General features: G+C 39.7%; 1 long non-coding RNA gene across 1 annotated transcript; it reads right to left on the reverse strand.

Annotated features, from left to right (window-relative positions):
* Nucleotides 1-200: 200 nt before the first annotated feature.
* Nucleotides 201-17,181, reverse strand: LOC136834456 (uncharacterized). Its single transcript, XR_010851816.1, has 6 exons — nucleotides 16,959-17,181; nucleotides 13,903-14,761; nucleotides 12,901-12,991; nucleotides 12,390-12,669; nucleotides 4,415-4,538; nucleotides 201-352 (listed from the first exon to the last, which is right to left on the reverse strand). It is a non-coding gene; the product is annotated as an uncharacterized lncRNA (long non-coding RNA).
* Between the last annotated feature and the right edge of the window lie 532 nt (nucleotides 17,182-17,713).

Here is a 17,713-nt window from a genome sequence, read left to right on the forward strand (position 1 = left end):
ACTTCTTGCACATTTATGCAAATTGCGAGGATTTGTTTCGATTCAGTTCTAAAAATGTAAAGAACTTGACAAGATGTCTGCAGGTAAGAATAAAAACTAAGATTTTTTACTTTTAAGATATTTATACAACTGTACAGTATTACGAAAAATGTGTGCACAGTTTCAAAGCATAACATCACGAAGTTAAACTCTACAGGTACTCACCTTACATGTGATGGTTATAGATCCTGGTGGTGGATGACGCTCGTGGCAGGCATTTTCAAAAACTATTTTCTACTCTGGACAGCAGATGTCACCCATAATGGGTGCCCCTATCTTCCTGGACTCTAATCAGTCATGGAAAGTCGCTGAGCTGAGATGGAATAGAAAAACTTTCAGACACACACACACACACACACACACACACAAAAAAAAAAAAAAAAAGATTAACCTTCAAAATAAACAACAGGGAATATAAAGAATTTTGGTTCAGTTCTTAATCTAAAATTTATCCTAATCAAACAATTTTGTATAAATCCTTCAAATATGGCTTTGGAAGCTGTTCGGAACTTGGCTTGGTCTCCATAACTGCAAATTTAAGCATAAGCACAAGGGCCTGCACTGTGTATGAGCATGCCACGTCTATCGTACCTCAGCCTGGAAAGCCTGGACACTTAAGCCTGTCACACAACTGGATACCTACCAGAGGAGCTGAAAGAACACTGAACACCACTGGCTTCTAAAATCCTGCCAGTTACTGAGGCTTTCATCTAATCTTAGCAAATTAGGAATATAAACTGGAATATAAAATTTAGGCCAAAGGCCAAGTGCTGAGACCTATGAGGTCATTCAGCGCTGAAAAGGAAATTGAGAGTAACAAGGTTTTAAAAGGTGTAACAGGAGGAAAACATCACAGTTGCACTAAGAAACAACTGCTAGGAGAGGGTGGACAGTAAGATGGAAAAAAATATGAACACAGGTGCATTACAAGGACTGACACTGGTTGCAGCTAGGGGCTTATAGGGGCTGAAAAGTAATGCCTCAAGTGAACCTGAAGCAGGTCACTGATGGCACTACCCCATATGGTTAGCAGACCGGGGACATAACAATGGGATACAACAGAGCCCTGAAGAAAGCAGCAAATAACCTGTACACCAACTGCACGACAATCGTTTAAAAATCTGACCCGCTGGCAGCAGCAGCGGATAAAACGTTCAAGATCTTGGAACCACAAGACCCGATCAAATAACAAAAATACGTTTACTTGTATAAAATGTTGGAACATCATTTGGTAACACTCTAAAGAGAAGCTGTAATTGAAAACATTTCCTGACATTGGCAACTCTTTTCAAAAAGTTGGACAAAAGCCAGATGACTATTTTTTCAAATTCCTTCAAACTATTTCAGGATGCAACACGGTTTTGTAGCATGTCTCAATGAATTTTAACCTGGCGTATGTCTTCAGGTGACAGAAATCAAATCTACTGTAACTTGTAGAAAGTGATGATACCTGGGACATATTTGATGACAGAAGTACAAATCCTCCATGATGAGGATATTGAAGAAACAAAGGTTTTCTTCCAATGCATCTGGTCAATTTAAGATGCTTCTCATTGGGGTGACTGGACTCAAGAAGAGAAGAGAAAGTTCCTTTCACTTTTTGCTGATTCTCGTCGTCAAATTTTCAGTTGACAATCATCAGTCCATTTTTTTTGAGAAATAATTTGATGTTGAAATCATTGATTACCTCTGAAAGAAACAAACAAGATTTTAAATCAGTTTCTAGATGAGAATGTAGAACATTTGTCTCCACAAGGATACATAGATGGATTTTGTGTAGCTCCCTGCTTTATGCAACATTGGCAGCTGTGGGCAGAACCAGAATAATTAGTGCATGTATTAAACCACTTTTCATTCAGTATTTTTCAGTCTTCATGAAATAAAATAAAAGTCAGTAGTACTATTTTTTAGTCCTATCATTTAATAAAATTCTACTCTTAACTAGAGAGAGAATTATAAGCATAAAAATCAATATTAACTTTGAAAAACTATCATCAGTGATATGACCGCTAATTGCTGAAATTCAGGAGACGTCAGCGTAAAGAACACAAATCATTTGCTCCTCACTGAACAGGTTTTTTATCAAAGACACCAACTGCGACAATGATAAAAATCTGATTCCACATTTTAGCAGCAATGAAAACAAAAAGATCTTGGAACAAAACACCAGATCAAATAACAAAAATAGCAGATGCCATGCTATAAAAGACGTCTTTGTCATCAAAGAGAACCAAACAGTGTTCCCTAATTCAAGTATCTAACAAAACCCTGGACAAAAGCAGGAAACTCCTTATGGGCTGGCTCAAATTCCTTCAAACTGTTGGAAGGCTCAACATTGTAGCATGTCACAATACAAAAGTTTTTTTAAGCTGGGCTGAATCTGATGAGGGGAAATGATACAAATCTATTGTAAAATCCAGACAAATTGATATACAAAAGTATTTTAATGCATCTGGTCAGTTTAACAACAAAATGGGTGGATTGGAAAAGAAGAACAAAAAAAGAAGCTTTCACTAAAGATTCTTGTCATCAAATACACTTGACAATCATCAGTCCTATTTTGCCAAACAGGTTGATCCAAATTGACTGTTTTCATTAAGATAACCAAAACTGAATTAAATACAACTCTTAAGATGTTAAACAGTCAAGGGCTGTTGCTGTTGAAAAGGGATCCTGGAAAACATCTTTGTTACTTTGCTCAAGTATAAATCCATGCAAGATGAACATCATTCCCAGCTGTGGGCAGGAACCTTGAACCAATTATGTGGATTAAACCACTTATCTCTTTCTTTCAATCTTCACACTAAACACCTTCTGGAACAAAGTCAACACATGGATACAGTAGTCCCAAGTGAGCTACAAATAAATCAGCCTGCACATGAAGAGGCAGAAGCTGTTATCCTCTTTTGCAACTAAATACCAACGCTGATGAGCAAAAGTTAACCTGAGAGCGAGACCCACGCAATAACACGCGATGCGATCTACTCTGAAATTCAGGCGCCTTCAGCAGGATAGAACACAAAGAATTTAACTCTGCTTTTTTTGTCAGCCCCGCAATAAGCACGCAAACTATGGAAAATTTTAGTTGGAACATCATTTGACAAAACTCCCAGTGAACTAAGATGTACAGTGATGACTTATTAAACCTGATGGCAAATTCAGTTGGTCGCTTGCAGTCCTAGATGACTATTTTTTTCATAAAACACTCTAACAGAACAACACAGCTAATTTATGTAACTCTCATGAATGTCACAAAGGCCAGCAGTTATGTCTTCAAGTGGATAAATCAAATTGGAGGTGTCTGATACTGAAGAATTTGATGATGAGCTGAGTTCTGAATCATGATGAGGAAATTGATGAAAAAACTTTTCTTAAAATAGACAGGTGAAGAAAACTTCTCATTAAAGTACTTGACTAGCACAGAGAGAGATCACACAACAAAATGGATGGATTACTTTTGTTGCCTGAAAAGAAGAAAAAAATCAGTTGAAGGGGGCAAAGAAGAAAGATTAGAATTTTTGAGAAATAATTTGAACAAATCATTACCAATTAGCCATGATAAAGAAACAAAAGATTTGCAAATCAGTTTCTAGATGAGAAACTCTTATTTTGTCTCCACAATCACGAGTTTACATGATGAAAATTGTGTTGTACAGCCCCTCTTTAAGATTGGATCAAAAGAATAAAGTCATGTTTGTAAAGACTTTTCATTCAGTATTTTGTAGTCTTAGGTGAAATAAAATAATAGTAGTATGCCTTCAGTTTTTATCTTTCATTTAATAAAATTCAGAGCTATTAACTACAGTCCACGAATTATAAGCATAAAAACTTATTAATTTGAAAACTATCATCAGTGATATGACCGCTAATTGCAAGAAAAAGCTGTTATCCTCTTTTTGCAACTGGCGAGCTCACCAACGCTGATGCTTAAAAGGTTAAGAGACCTCTACAACATAACTGTCTTTGGGAATCTAGCCTATGTATTTGGTAGCCATTAATAATCTTGATAATTGAGGTTAATACATGATACAGACACCACCTTACTTACAAACATTCAGATACAAACAAATGGGGCCACAAATTAAGATTGTGTTCAGAGCGCTCCCCTTTGCCAACTGTAAGTTCAAATTTTGTCCTGCGCACCTATTCTATAAAATACAGTACTGTACGTACAGTAAACTGTTTTTAGGATGAATAAACGTACAGTACTGTATTGACTTTATATCATACTGTACTTACATAAGTGTGAAGATGACGGTAACCAACTTAAAAACAATTCAACACACAAACGGCTGTTCGGAACGCAACTCGTTTGTGAGAAGGGTGGTGTCTGTGCAAATCCTCGATACAGTATAAAACCATAAATGGAACTTACTCCTCATGCATCTGCAAGTTTCTCACGTTCCCAGAGTCCCTGGCTTCTTCGTGTCCTCTCAAGGGAGGACTTCCACAGGACTTCAAAGGTTGGGCTTAAAACAGGGCTTCTTCCATGGCAGTTCCTGCAAGAGCAATATTCAAAATTACTACAGACATACAAAGCATGGCCTTAGAACTACAAAAATGTTGTATTTATCCTATAAATTTGCAAAGCACAATGGTCAGTGATGGGAGAAAAAATGGAGAGAACAAATGTCAAACAGATGAAAGTAAGAGAAAATGGAAAGAATAAATATCAAACAGTTGAAAATAAAGTATTCACTTCTTTTAACACTGGGACATCTCCCTCAATTACCACATTCATCCTTGAACTGCTGAATCCTGGATGGAATGGACAGGAATACATAAAACTGAGGTCATTATGAGGTCACTACGAGGTCATTCAGGGCTGAAAGGGAGATTAAGAGGAATAAAAAGGTTTGAAAGGCGTAACAGGAGGAGGGGACCTTTTGCAGTTAAAGCACTGAGCAACAATTGTCAGGAAAGTAAGATGAAAGGAGGAGAATATGAATGGAGGTACAGTAAAAGGAATGCAAGGGGTTGTAGCAGCTAGGGGCCACTTTATAGTCTGTGCATTGTAGAAGTATATTGAAGCTATGTCATTCAGTCTTTGGTTCATTAAATATCCCCAAAAACTGACAAACTACAGCTGTAGGATTCTGATGCTATAAGCCAGTAATGTCCACAGACCCAGAAATCAGATAAAACTTCAAACTTCCTTCACATCTAAGGAAGTTGACAAGATTGGTTCCAATTCATTTAAAATATATTGAAGGAAGTTGACAAGATTGGTTCCAATTCATTTAAATTATATTGAAAAATGAAGTTTTCATAATAAACCTAATATTGTAATACTTACCTGAACACCTGAATTAGCCCTGGTCACCTACCAGCCCGAACTACATCCCCATAGCTTTTACCCACTAAGTGGGTAATAAACTGTCAGCGTTACCAACGCTTACAGGAAAATCTAGTCAAATGAGTTACCTGAAGTACCGTTGGCAACACTGCTGCAAGTCCCGGCCGATTGAGGCCAAGATACCCCAATTGCGTTATCCACTATTCAAATTGAAGTGGGGAGGAGGGTGGGAATCATTCAGGTGTTCAGGTAAGTATTACAATATTAGTTTTATTATGAAAACTTCATAATGCAATACACTCCCTGAACACCTGAATTAGCCCGATTAACAAAATTTAGTGGAGGTGGGATCAATCTAATTCAGCCCGACCTGCCAACAGGGAAAGCAGGTAACTCATTATTCGAATGCCTACTCTGTATAAATGAATGTATCCTCACTTGGTTATCCCACTCAGCAGGTGAGAATGTCTGTAGAGAGAGTACCCCCGACGTCAGTCTCCTGTCTAGGTACTGTCTGAGTCGAGCTACCTCTCATGTGGTATTCAAACCTCCTCATGGAGAGTGAGTAGCAAAATAAAAACCAACCTACCATTTGGCTAATCACAGCCTCCCATGATTAGTGGAGAACGATGAACCTCCCATGTGGCTAATCAAAGCACTCTCATTTATGGAGGGTCTGAGCCGAGCTACCTCTCATGTGGTATTCAAACCTCCTCATGGATAGAGAGAGTAAAAAAAATAAAAACCAACCTACCATGTGGCTAATCACAGCCTCCCATGATTAGTGGAGAATGACGAACCTCCCATGTGGCTAATCAAAGCACTCTCATGTATGGAGGGTCGATGAACCTCCCATGTGGCTAATCAAAGCACTCTCATGTATGGAGGTGCGAAGAACCTCCCATGTGGCTATTGTAGCCTCTCATGTATGGAGGAGAAGTTGAGTGTGCAGGTCTTCAAGTTCTTCGCTGTCCGTTGCCGCCGATGTCTGCACAGAAGAGGTTGAAGAAACCAAACCTGTCCACTGGAACTGCCTATCTTCACAGCACTAACGTTAAACGTAATATTCTCACTATGAACCCCAACTAACAGAGAATCCAAAATTCCAAATTTCCTCAGACTACGTTCATTACCTAGAGTTCCCCCGACCCTTAACATTACTACGTAATTATAAGATCGAGTTGGTCGTCGCAAAGGGACCAAGCGAGAAATTTTTCTTCGAAGAAAACTGAACGTCTTTTAGGTAGAAAATCTTGAAAACCGACACCGACTTCCAAGTGGCCGCCTCTAAGAACCTCCGCACTAAGAGAGTACCCCCTTAGCTAAATGAACGCACCCACGATAAGAGGGTTAACGGCTACACACGAACTAAGAGAATAACTTTCATGTAAAAAGGAGAACGATGCATCTCCCAAGTGACTATTCAGAGCCTACCCATTAGGGAGGGAATGAGGCAGTGTGCCGAGCCGATGACCCTCCGCCCTGCAGGTTACGGCAAAGGCCGACGAGCGCAGAAGTATCCCAGCGCCGACGAAACAACCTAGGCTAGCCTACGAGAGCACCTCTTTGGACTCTTGTAGGGAAACTATCAAAGACTAGGATACTTAATAAGTACTAAACTTAAGTTCATGTGATTATACTATCACTATTGCTTAAGATTCTAAAGCCTAGAAGGAATTTCTCTATCTAGTTAACCTAATAATCACCGCACTACGTGAGTAGTACCTTAGCTAAATGAGCGCACACTAGATAATAGACTTCGCCGTTAAACGTGGACTAAGTGAATAATGTTCCGAGTCTTCGCACTAAGAGAATACCACCTCAGCTAATTGAACACACCCTAGATAGGAGAATTTGCCACTATACGCGGTGGGGCGAATTGAACGTCTCGTAAGTAAAGGAAGAAAACAAAGACGGACTCGCAAGTAAACTACCTCCAGAATAGAAAGCTCTGAACCATTCCTTAGAAAGGAAGATGAAGTGGACATACTCCGAATACTGTGCGGAAATAAAAAAAAAAAAAAAAACTGTTAAATACTAAATATAATGTCACGTCAAATTAAATTGTGTTCAAGGGCATAAACCTCGCACCACACGAGAATCGTGAAGTGTGCCCGCAACTGTGTTTGTGTAGTGAGCGCTTATGAACCAGGAATCAGGAACCCTTTTCCGAAAGTAACTAATCGCATCCTTGACAGCGGACGGGAAGGATTCCGCGGTGAGACAAGAAGTGTACACAGAAGCGGACGGAGTTTATCAACCTTTGATAAATATTCGCATCGGACATAAAGACATCCCCGTTGATGCCGGAACCGAAAACTTACAGATGAACCTTAAACGAATGAAGCAGAGTTTTAGCCTCGGCTACGACTTCCGGAAGAAGAGAAATACTTATCATTTCCCGCCTAGGAAACTTCCCGAAGCTAGCCCATTTTTTTTTTTTTATCTGCAGCTAAAGCCGAAAGAAAGAAATAAAACACCTAACCAATTATCTTAACACTAGAACTTCCGACAAATCTCACGAGAGAGCCCGAGGGAACGTAACAAGTCAAAGAAGATCTTGCTATTAGAAATTTTCGGGAAGATAGAAAAATGTACTGCAAAGTGCTGAGCGGTAGCCAGCAATAGCCGAAAATGGAAGAATCTTGACTTTCCGAAGGAATAAAAGAAAACCAGCTATTTCAGTTATGGCAGGCCTAAAGATGGAATGACCTTCCTTACGACACAGACTTCCCCATGTCAAGTTGACCTGGTAAAGCTTACGGCATGACTTCCTTCCTTACGACACAGACTTCCCCATGTCAGGTTGACCTGGTAAAGCTTACGGCATGACTTCTCAAGCTGAAAGAAACACTGCCTAGACATAGCTTTAGAGTGTCTGGACTGTCTAGCTGTTCGCTTGGCAGTCGCCCACAACTAGGTTCATCACGCAAGAGTTTGGATGATAATGGTGAAAATGCAGTTGTTTAAAAGATCTTCCGCATGAAGAGGAACATCGGAACTTCCGTAAGGAGCATTAGGAATTCCAGAACTGCGGGCGTTAGAGCCAGCAAGGAGCTAGTCATAGACGTCTTGACACTACCGCAATTCCTGATTACCTGATGAATGAGACCGAACGGCGGAAAGTATACACCTCTAAGTTCTAATGATCTTGTTCCCCCCATCCCCCGCCCCCGCCCCCCGAGTTCTCTGATACGACACGGCAGTTATGATGTCACAAAGCAGACCCACTACTGTGTTGCACTCTAGGACTGAGAAACACCTGAGGGCTTCCTTTACAGCCCTGAGGTTCCCGAAGGTTATGACTCCTCTCGTTCCCGATCCCTCCAGCGGCCTGAAGCCTGGGTTCCTCCAAGTTTGCTCCCCAACCTTGATATGAGGCATCTGAGTACAGATGCACTTCTTCTGACAATCACAGACGATCCGACAAGCGAGAATCGTTCCAGATTATACCTGCATTCTCGATGTGGAAGTCCCAGCGATTCCTGAGACATACCTGAAGAGAAAGCATGCGGAAACACAAGACCCTGGAATATGAGAGAGAGAGAGAGAGAGAGAGAGAGAGAGAGAGAGAGAGAGAGAGAGAGAGAGAGAGAGAGAGAGAGAGAGAGAGAACATTCTCCCTAAGTCTTCTTTAAGTGGGTACCGGCTGTTCCCTGTTAGACAGGAACCCTCTACTTCCGCATTTGTACCTTCAACGATGCATAATTGCTGACACTGGAGGCATGAGTTAGAAGCAACAAGTTCGTTATACTGGCCACATCCCTTGAACCTGGAGCAGCCACACTAATCATAGCTTGCTGTGACGCTACTGCTGACGACGGCTACACAAAATAGACCATGGAGATATCCTCCTCCCTAAAAGACTGTTGCAGAGCACAAAAGGCGCCCTAAACAGAACCCTCTCTGAATGTCCGGATAGTGAGGCGAAAGCTTCAAAAGAAGCCCCTCCTCCTCTGCCAAAGAACGTTGTACAGTCAGGCGACATGTTAACCTGGTATGCCAGCAGTACCGGACCGGAAGGAGTATCATCTTGTTTGAGTAACTACCGGTTCTGTCGCATATAGCGACTCGAACATCGTTGCTTCAGTAGTGTAGGCTCCTCAGGAACCTTGGATTGAGGATAAATGTGGAAGTCTACTATCAGCTTATACTCATTCTCGTTGGCTGAAGGAGAACTAATATTCGGTACCGGATCCTCTTCTTCAAATGAACAATCCTTGTCGGACTGGTTTGACCGAGCCAGAGGATTGTCGGACTGGTCCGACCAAGCCAGAGGATTGTCGGACTGGTCCGACCAAGCCAGAGGATTGTCGGACTGGTCCGACCAAGCTGGAGGATTGTCGGACTGGTCCGACCAAGCCGGAGGATTGTCGGACTGGTCCGACCAAGCCGGAGGATTGTCGGACTGGTCCGACCAAGCTAGAGGATTGTCGGACTGGTCCGACCAAGCCTGAGGATTGTCGGACTGGTCCGACCAAGCCAGAGGATTGTCGGACTGGTCCGACCAAGCCGGAGGATTGTCGGACTGGTCTGACTGAGCCGGAACAGGAAAGAGGCAGGCCGATCCCTAGCAAATGCCAAACTCGAAAACCCGGAACTTGCTACACCTGGGGGCGTGAGAAGGACACCTGACGTATCAATCGCGAGCATACTGGAGGCACCAAAGTATAGGTTGCGCAAACCCCGCACCACCCAACAGGGATGACGCAACACCTGGGCGGACCACGCCCACTCCTGAGAGCGAAGAGGCCACAACACCCGAACCACTCAAACCCGGATGTATCAAAACCGCATGAGAATGGGAATCCGGAACTGAAGACCCGGAATCAACCCCGAACCAACATGGATGCCTAGACGGAGGGCCAGAGAAAACCTGCCGGAAAGTTGACAAAGAAGAAGCCAAAGGAGGGAAGAAGGAAGAAACCACACTCGCAGTAACCACTGGAGCGCCCAACACCAACGTTGGACAGATGGAGAACGTCCCAACCGGACCGAAACTCAAAGGAGTATTGAAGGGGAAGTTACAAGGTACCGAACCAAAGGTAACAGAAGTAGTAGTTACCAACTATCCTAGAGAATGGAAAGGCTGCAGAAACTATTGGTGCTGATACACTGAACGCTGGCGCGGGCGAATCGCGACTGCCGTAGCATCCGCAAGAATCGTGGAGGATACATTACAGTTAGGAATCTATCGGTGCTGATACACTGAACGCTGGCGCAGGCGAATCGCCAACTGCCGTAGCATCCGCAAGAATCGCGGAGGATACATTACAGTCAGGAACCCATAAAGAATGAAATAAGGAGTTGCTGACGCCTCTGCAAACACCTGAGAAGCAACTACACCGGATGCCTGAGAAACTACCGGATTTGCAAAAGGTGATAAGACGACGGATCCGTAAAAAGTACCCCTTCCCTTAACCCCGAAGAGAGAGAGGGGGGCTGCTGAGCTCTAAAATACAGGGTTGAAGCAAGAAAGCCTTGCTCTGCTGAGTTAAAAGCCAAGAAAACAGGATGCACAACAAAGACCCCGAGAGCCCTCCAAAGAGCGGACCGAAAAGAAGATTGAGAAGGGTAATGGAAGAAGGCTTAGAAGAAAAAGGGGAAAAACGGGAAATTTCCGTAGCGGCCGAAGAGGCCATAGATTTCAAAGAAAATAGACTGGTTCTGCTCCCCCCGCCCCTGATAATCTTGATAGACATTATCAAATCAGAAAATTCTTTAAGACATGATCATGAATATTGGAAAAACTCGATCGCCAGAATTACCACCATCGCAAGACGAACGAAATTTTAAACCCCCAAAGGAAAAAAGGGACCTTCGAAGGAGGAGTATTCAAGGAAAAACAAAAATTCAGAACCAGATACATCAGAAACCAATCTGAACTACCTCCACGGATCTGGAAACCTTTGTTGCACAGAGCAAGAAGCAGGAAATAAAATCGACAACTGATCTAAATGAGAGACCTAAACCCAAAGAAGACCAAGCTCAACTACTTTTCCTGAATACTTTCTAATTAGAATTCCTACCCTTCTGAGTGATTCCTAATTCTAAATCCACCTTAGAACTTACGCTTTTAGAGGGAAGGGGGGAAATCTCTTGCCAACACTGCCTGCTCCGCACCGGGGGGGGGGCGCAGATCCTACCTTCGAGGTTTGCGGTTCTCCATGACCCCCGGCACCCGTTAGGGCTGGTTCTGGAACAGGCAGGGGGGCTGAAAAAGAACGATTAGTATTTACAGCACTATTACTACTATCCTTATCTCTAGTGTCCGTTAATTTAGTCATAAAGCTAGAAAAATAGACTAGACATACTCAGCTAGTAACTTGTCCTCTAACTTTTTGAATAATTCTTCCATCTGATCTACTGACCAAGACCTGCCGCCTATCTGACTGATACTACACTGTCTTCCTACATAAAAACACAAACAGAATGTCGATCGTGCTTGAGGGTACTCATCCTACGTTTGCAGGACGTGTAGGGACGATGAGCGTCAGCATCTCCAACAGTAGAAGGCTCTGTTGTCGAAGATGTAAACGAAGTTGAAGTATCGGCGCTAGCAGACGGCGACGTCTTCTTGTTTGACTTATCCAATCGAATCCAAAGTACTGATCCCAAAGTCAAAATCGGGAGAGAAATTCCAAATCCCATCAATAAAGTATCCATCCAGGAGAAAATGCGTTGAAAACAGTCCAAATCGTGATCTGATGTCCAAAATCTTGAATGGGGGTCGGGCTAAATGACCAAAAGTTCGCCTGATGTGGGACACACCCACACAGCATGGCGAACAAAAAGCAATTGGGGATCTCAGCCTCACTCGGCCGGGACTTGCAGCAGTGTTGCCAACGGTACTTCAGGTAACTCATTTGACAAGATTTTCCTGTAAGCGTTGGTAACGCTGACAGTTTATTACCCACTTAGTGGGTAAAAGCTATGGGGATGTAGTTCGGGCTGGTCAGTGACCAAGGGGCTAATTCAGGTGTTCAGGGAGTGTATTGCAATACCCTAACTCATATAAATCATAAGAAAGATTTCAATTTATGAGGATACTCACAACGGCAGAATGAGGAGACTCTGTTAAGTCTGAATCAAAGTCTGATACTGTAAAGATAAACAACTGTAATGGAGGAAGGAAGCAGCACGGCTCTCTTCGCATGGCCAGCGATGAAAGCCACTGTACTCTCGACTGTTTCTCTAGTTAGTCTGTGAAGTGGCATTGAGCCAATGTCTCTTGACATTGTAGCTCTAAAATGTCTTTCATATGGTTGCTCATCAGCCATGCCTTTGTGGAAGTTGGTCCAGTCCATACGAGCATAAGTGCTTTGGCTGAAATACTGAAAAGTAAAGTAACAAAATATTTTGACTTCATCCTTGAAAGCTTTGAGGGTTCTTGCAAAAGACCAGGGTTCATTACCATGATAAATTGTCTTCCCTTTTTCAAAGAACTAGACTAGTGAACAATAATTAAATATTAGTTTATATTACCAATAAAAACTTATACTGGATCTAAACCATACACTTATTTAGCTTTCCTTTGGAAATGAAGTGATATGTATGTTCCTTACCATGATTAAGGAACAATTGGCCACATTATTATACTGCTGTAGAAAAATCTCAGCTTCCATCTCCTATATCGTGGATGTGACACCCGGGGACCTGAGGAACGAGAGAGTTATTAGTGCTGTAAAGTGTTAGTTGAATCCAATGCAAGCCCTAACAGACAGATTAGCAATTATGACTTGGACCATTGACGGATGGTCTCTTGTTTGTCACTTTTTCATAAGTTGTATTTTAAGAGCAGCACCAATATGTGGTAAGTGTGCCTCACTGTCAAACTTCTCAATTCCAGAAGTCCTTTATTCCTCACACCACTGGACTGTGGAACAGTTTCCACGAGGATGTCATACAACTGGAACTTCGTCAGTTCAAGCAAAGATGCGATGCACTGCTACCCTAATACAATTCAATTTGCATTTCAATATTTTACTTTCATTCTTATTTATTTATTAATGTGCTAATTTATGTTTTTCTAATAACTGACCTTTTTCTGTATTTCCCATTAATGTACTTTCTATTACTTCTTTCAAATGAGCACCACATTCTTTGAAAGCCTGGATTTCAAGTCAATGGCACCTTTCGTGGGTTTGTTCTATATGAATAGGGTTCATCTTTTGAATAATAATAATAATAATAATAATAATAATAATAATAATAATAATAATAATAATAATAATAATAATAATTATAATAATAATAATAATAATAATAATAATAATAATAGGAAAAAGACCTTCTTTAATACAGGTTTTGTTAAACAGAATGGCAGTTTCAACAGCATTTATTTTATATAGTAAACGCTCAATTCGTCTTATCAACTGCTTTTCTCGAGTTCCATGCTTGTACATAAGAAATGTATATACAAAACCAGACAGACAGCAACTATAGCAAATACTTTTGCAATTGCATTGACCCTTAATTTATTGATAGATTACCGAGCTATTTTCAAGATTACCAAACCAGAGAAGGAAAACAAAGTTCATATTCATCAACAATATTCATAAACTTACCAATTTCAATGGCTGAGTTCGAAGGTCGAACATAATACTCTTTTCCTCGACATCAATCTTCTTAGTTGAAACAGCAGTCTGGTCACTATCACCAAATTTTAAGTCATTTCAGTACAACCACAAAACCCATTTGATACAGCCCAAGTTGTATCTGAACATAATATAATCTGATTTCCTAAAAATTTGACAAGATTTTTGTTTTTCGTGTTAGTAGGCTAATACGAAAAATTAATTGATGATTTTCATAAAGGCAGAAAGAAGTTTACAACATTATGATACTTTATATACATTTTACAATTACTCAACTGCCAGATTTTAAAATTAATTTGTATTTTTCATAGCTAACAACCTGCAGTCTTAAACTTAAACTATCAATTTCATGATTCTTACATACTACCTAACAAAAACATAACCTAAAGTGCTTACTTTGCAATTCTGAATTTCTAGCACTATGAGTATTTTGACTTCCTGATTTTGCTATCTTAATTCACTATCAAAGCAATATGTTATTTTTTATGATGTTTACTACTGGTTACCTCAAAACGATACATATGAAATAATAGATCACTTAATAGTTCTGCTATGGGCAAGTTCTTATCTACGTTGTATGTTAGGGAACTAGCTTTACTAAATTATCAAATGCCTTATCTGAATTTAGTGATACGAAGGTAAAAAAAAGCTTTTGTTACACACAGTGGCATCAATATTATATCACTTATTTCCTGTTTTAGAAAGTAACTCAGAAACTGTAACTCAGATGAGCCGTTTCCATCTATATCAAACTGTATCAAACTGTCTTTATGGATCTATAGAAATGACTTAAAAGCTAAACAACTGTAGGTCTTGAAGTATGTCGTGTCTGTAAAAAATGAATCTACATTAGTAACTTATTTTAAAAAAGGATTCTATACAAATCATTACAGATAAAAAGTCTTTGATTGCCACAAAACTGTACAGCATAATTCCTTATGTTGTACAGCTGCTATGAGGCAATAAAAACTACACAGTGCAGTATGTTGCATTGCAGTAATGAACCAAATTATTATTCAACTCTGTATTTAAAAAACAAAACAAACATTACCGCTGTGGCCTGCCACATATAAAGACATTTACTGTGGTACTACATCTAAATTTCTCATGTAAAAAACCCACATATAAAGACATTTACTGTGGCATTACATCTAAATTTCTCAGGAAAAAGGTTTTAAACACCCATCAGTAATGTCCAATGCAACTGATAATAATTATTCTGGTACAAATGATGCTAAACACAATCTTGAATTTATTTCATAGTTTAGAATCTCTAGACGACAGACAAGTCTTGTGGAATGGTGGGTAAAGTGTCATTTCCTTCATACAATATCTCTTAGTCATTTTTTCCCACCCAGCGTGTTTCTGTTTGACAGAGAATATTTCACCTACTTAATACAATGAAACAAAATACAGAGCAACATATCAGCAGCAAATTAATAAGTTAATGATAAAAATTCAATTCACTAAATCTACTACTATTCTGCAATGCTTGTTGTTTTCTCCTGAAACATTTTTACTGTTATGACTTTACCCTCTGATATTTTCCTGTCATAATTACTTGCATGTGAGTAGCAAATTACAGTTCTTTTGTGGGAAAGTATGGTACTGTAAGCTTTTGTGGAAAAGTATGGTGTAGTAAGCTTTACATATCCATAATTGGTAAGCTGGCCTACTGTATAAGGACAAAAATGCTAATATAACACCTGATAAGCTGATTTACTTTACACCTACGGTATTGGAAGCTTAACCTTTCTTCTTTGAGCATCTATGAAGTTAGTTTAATGTATCAAATTCTGACACATTATTCAATACTCAGAAACATTTGTGTTTTATCATTAACATAATACAGGCTACTTCAAACATCAATATTATATTTTACTCAAAAACTATAAAAATCCATTAGTAATTAGCAAACAATTTTTTTTTACCACTTCCGAAACTAATACCAAGATAGCGAACTGAAGTTGGAAAACGATATAAATTTTATAAGGTAAATACCTTGATATGACATTTAACAAAGCTTATAGGTTGTGGGCTAGACTCTTCTATATACAAAGTAGCAACTTAACTAACCTGCACTCGGATGTATCTAGCCTATAGCCTATAAACTTTAAGTTAAAAGTCACATCAAAATCATATGATAAATACCTTGATATGACTTTTAACTTAAAGCTTATAGATTATACGCTGGATACATCCACATACAGGACATGCAACATAACGACCATTGCTTGTCAATGAAAACCAAAACATCCTTAAACATAATGTGCTAAATAACTAGAAATCCTGTGGAATCCCACATTCATATCTTAGTGGCTCATTACTCAGGTCTAGCTTACCAGTACCCCAATGAGACATAAACTTGGCTTTGTAATTACAAAAATAAACTACCAGAAGAGGCCCAGGTTTGCCTTGACCATACCCTGAGGGCTAAAACTGCCCCAACATTGTTCCATTACTCAAAATTGTCCCGAATTCTTGATACCCTGGCCCTAAGGCTTGTTACTATGCTCACTCACCAATAGCCCAGGGTAAATATCTGCCAAACTAAATGACCATGGCTAATCAATTGCTATTAATTAACCAGGACTCGGGTATTTCTATTCATTACTATTAGACTTTTACTATTAATTACTATAAGTATATTAACTACTCTACCTAATTATAATTGACGTCCACGGTCATTCCAAGATATGGGCATTAAGCCCCAAAGGTTTCTAGCCACACAGCCTCATCTCGGGCTAATTAAGTTAATTAATGGTAATTAAGAAGGAATTAGTTCAAATATTTAAATAAAAAAGCTCAAATAAGCTTTGAGCTTCTCCAACCAGTATGACAGGTAGAGAAAAGCAGCCTTATTTAACTACCATATTTTACGTATTAAAAGTCATTACCCTTCGGTAATTACTATCCTAGATTAAAACAGCCATATTAATTAATTTATCTTTAGGTTTCCATTCGCTTTCATCCATTAGTTACGTTAATTACCAAGAAAATAACGAAGAAAGAGACGTCTGCCTTACCTCCATTGAGCCTTTCCTTGTCAATGTAAACAAAAGGTTGCCAGAAACCATTTTTAAAGTCGTATTTTATTCCCATCGAGTGCGTATATGAGCACCAGAGCGCGCTTGTGAGCACGCAGTCAGTGAAATATACATTAATGTATTAATTATACGCATTTTTATAGATTTTTATACGATTAATTTGTATATATGAAGGGTTTCCACTCTGCACGGTTTAAGACGGAGCCGATGGTTCTTGTTCCAAAAATTAGATTTTGTAGAGCTCTTTTCAAATATATATTAACAAATAACAAATAAACAATACAAAGCAAGTTAGTAATATATGGTGTAATGTAAATTAAACATGAAAATGTATTTAGTTCCTTAATAAGGATTCGATATATGCTAAAACCGATGACGTCATACAGCCTCTTTTACCTGCCGAACTGGGGTGAGTGATAAGCGTAAAATGACGAAGGCATGATAAAAATAACCCATCTTTACTTAAAAACACGAGTATGTCAGCAGATTATTCCCCATATGGAAGGTTTAAATTTACAATACTGCATCTGTAGATTAAGATGGCCTGCAATTCGTCTAACAAGCCATACATGTGCCTAAATATTACCTGTATTACCTGCAGGCAAGTAGGAACCATTCGTCAGTCCTTTCCTCCTAAATACCCAAACCTTGGCTTCTCTGCTTTCATTCCCTTTAAATATATGGCACCTATATCTGTAAATTAAGCTGGCATATTTATGCCTGTATAATTTACT

This window comes from Macrobrachium rosenbergii, chromosome 53 (assembly GCF_040412425.1).
Source record: "Macrobrachium rosenbergii isolate ZJJX-2024 chromosome 53, ASM4041242v1, whole genome shotgun sequence".
NCBI lineage: Eukaryota > Metazoa > Arthropoda > Malacostraca > Decapoda > Palaemonidae > Macrobrachium > Macrobrachium rosenbergii.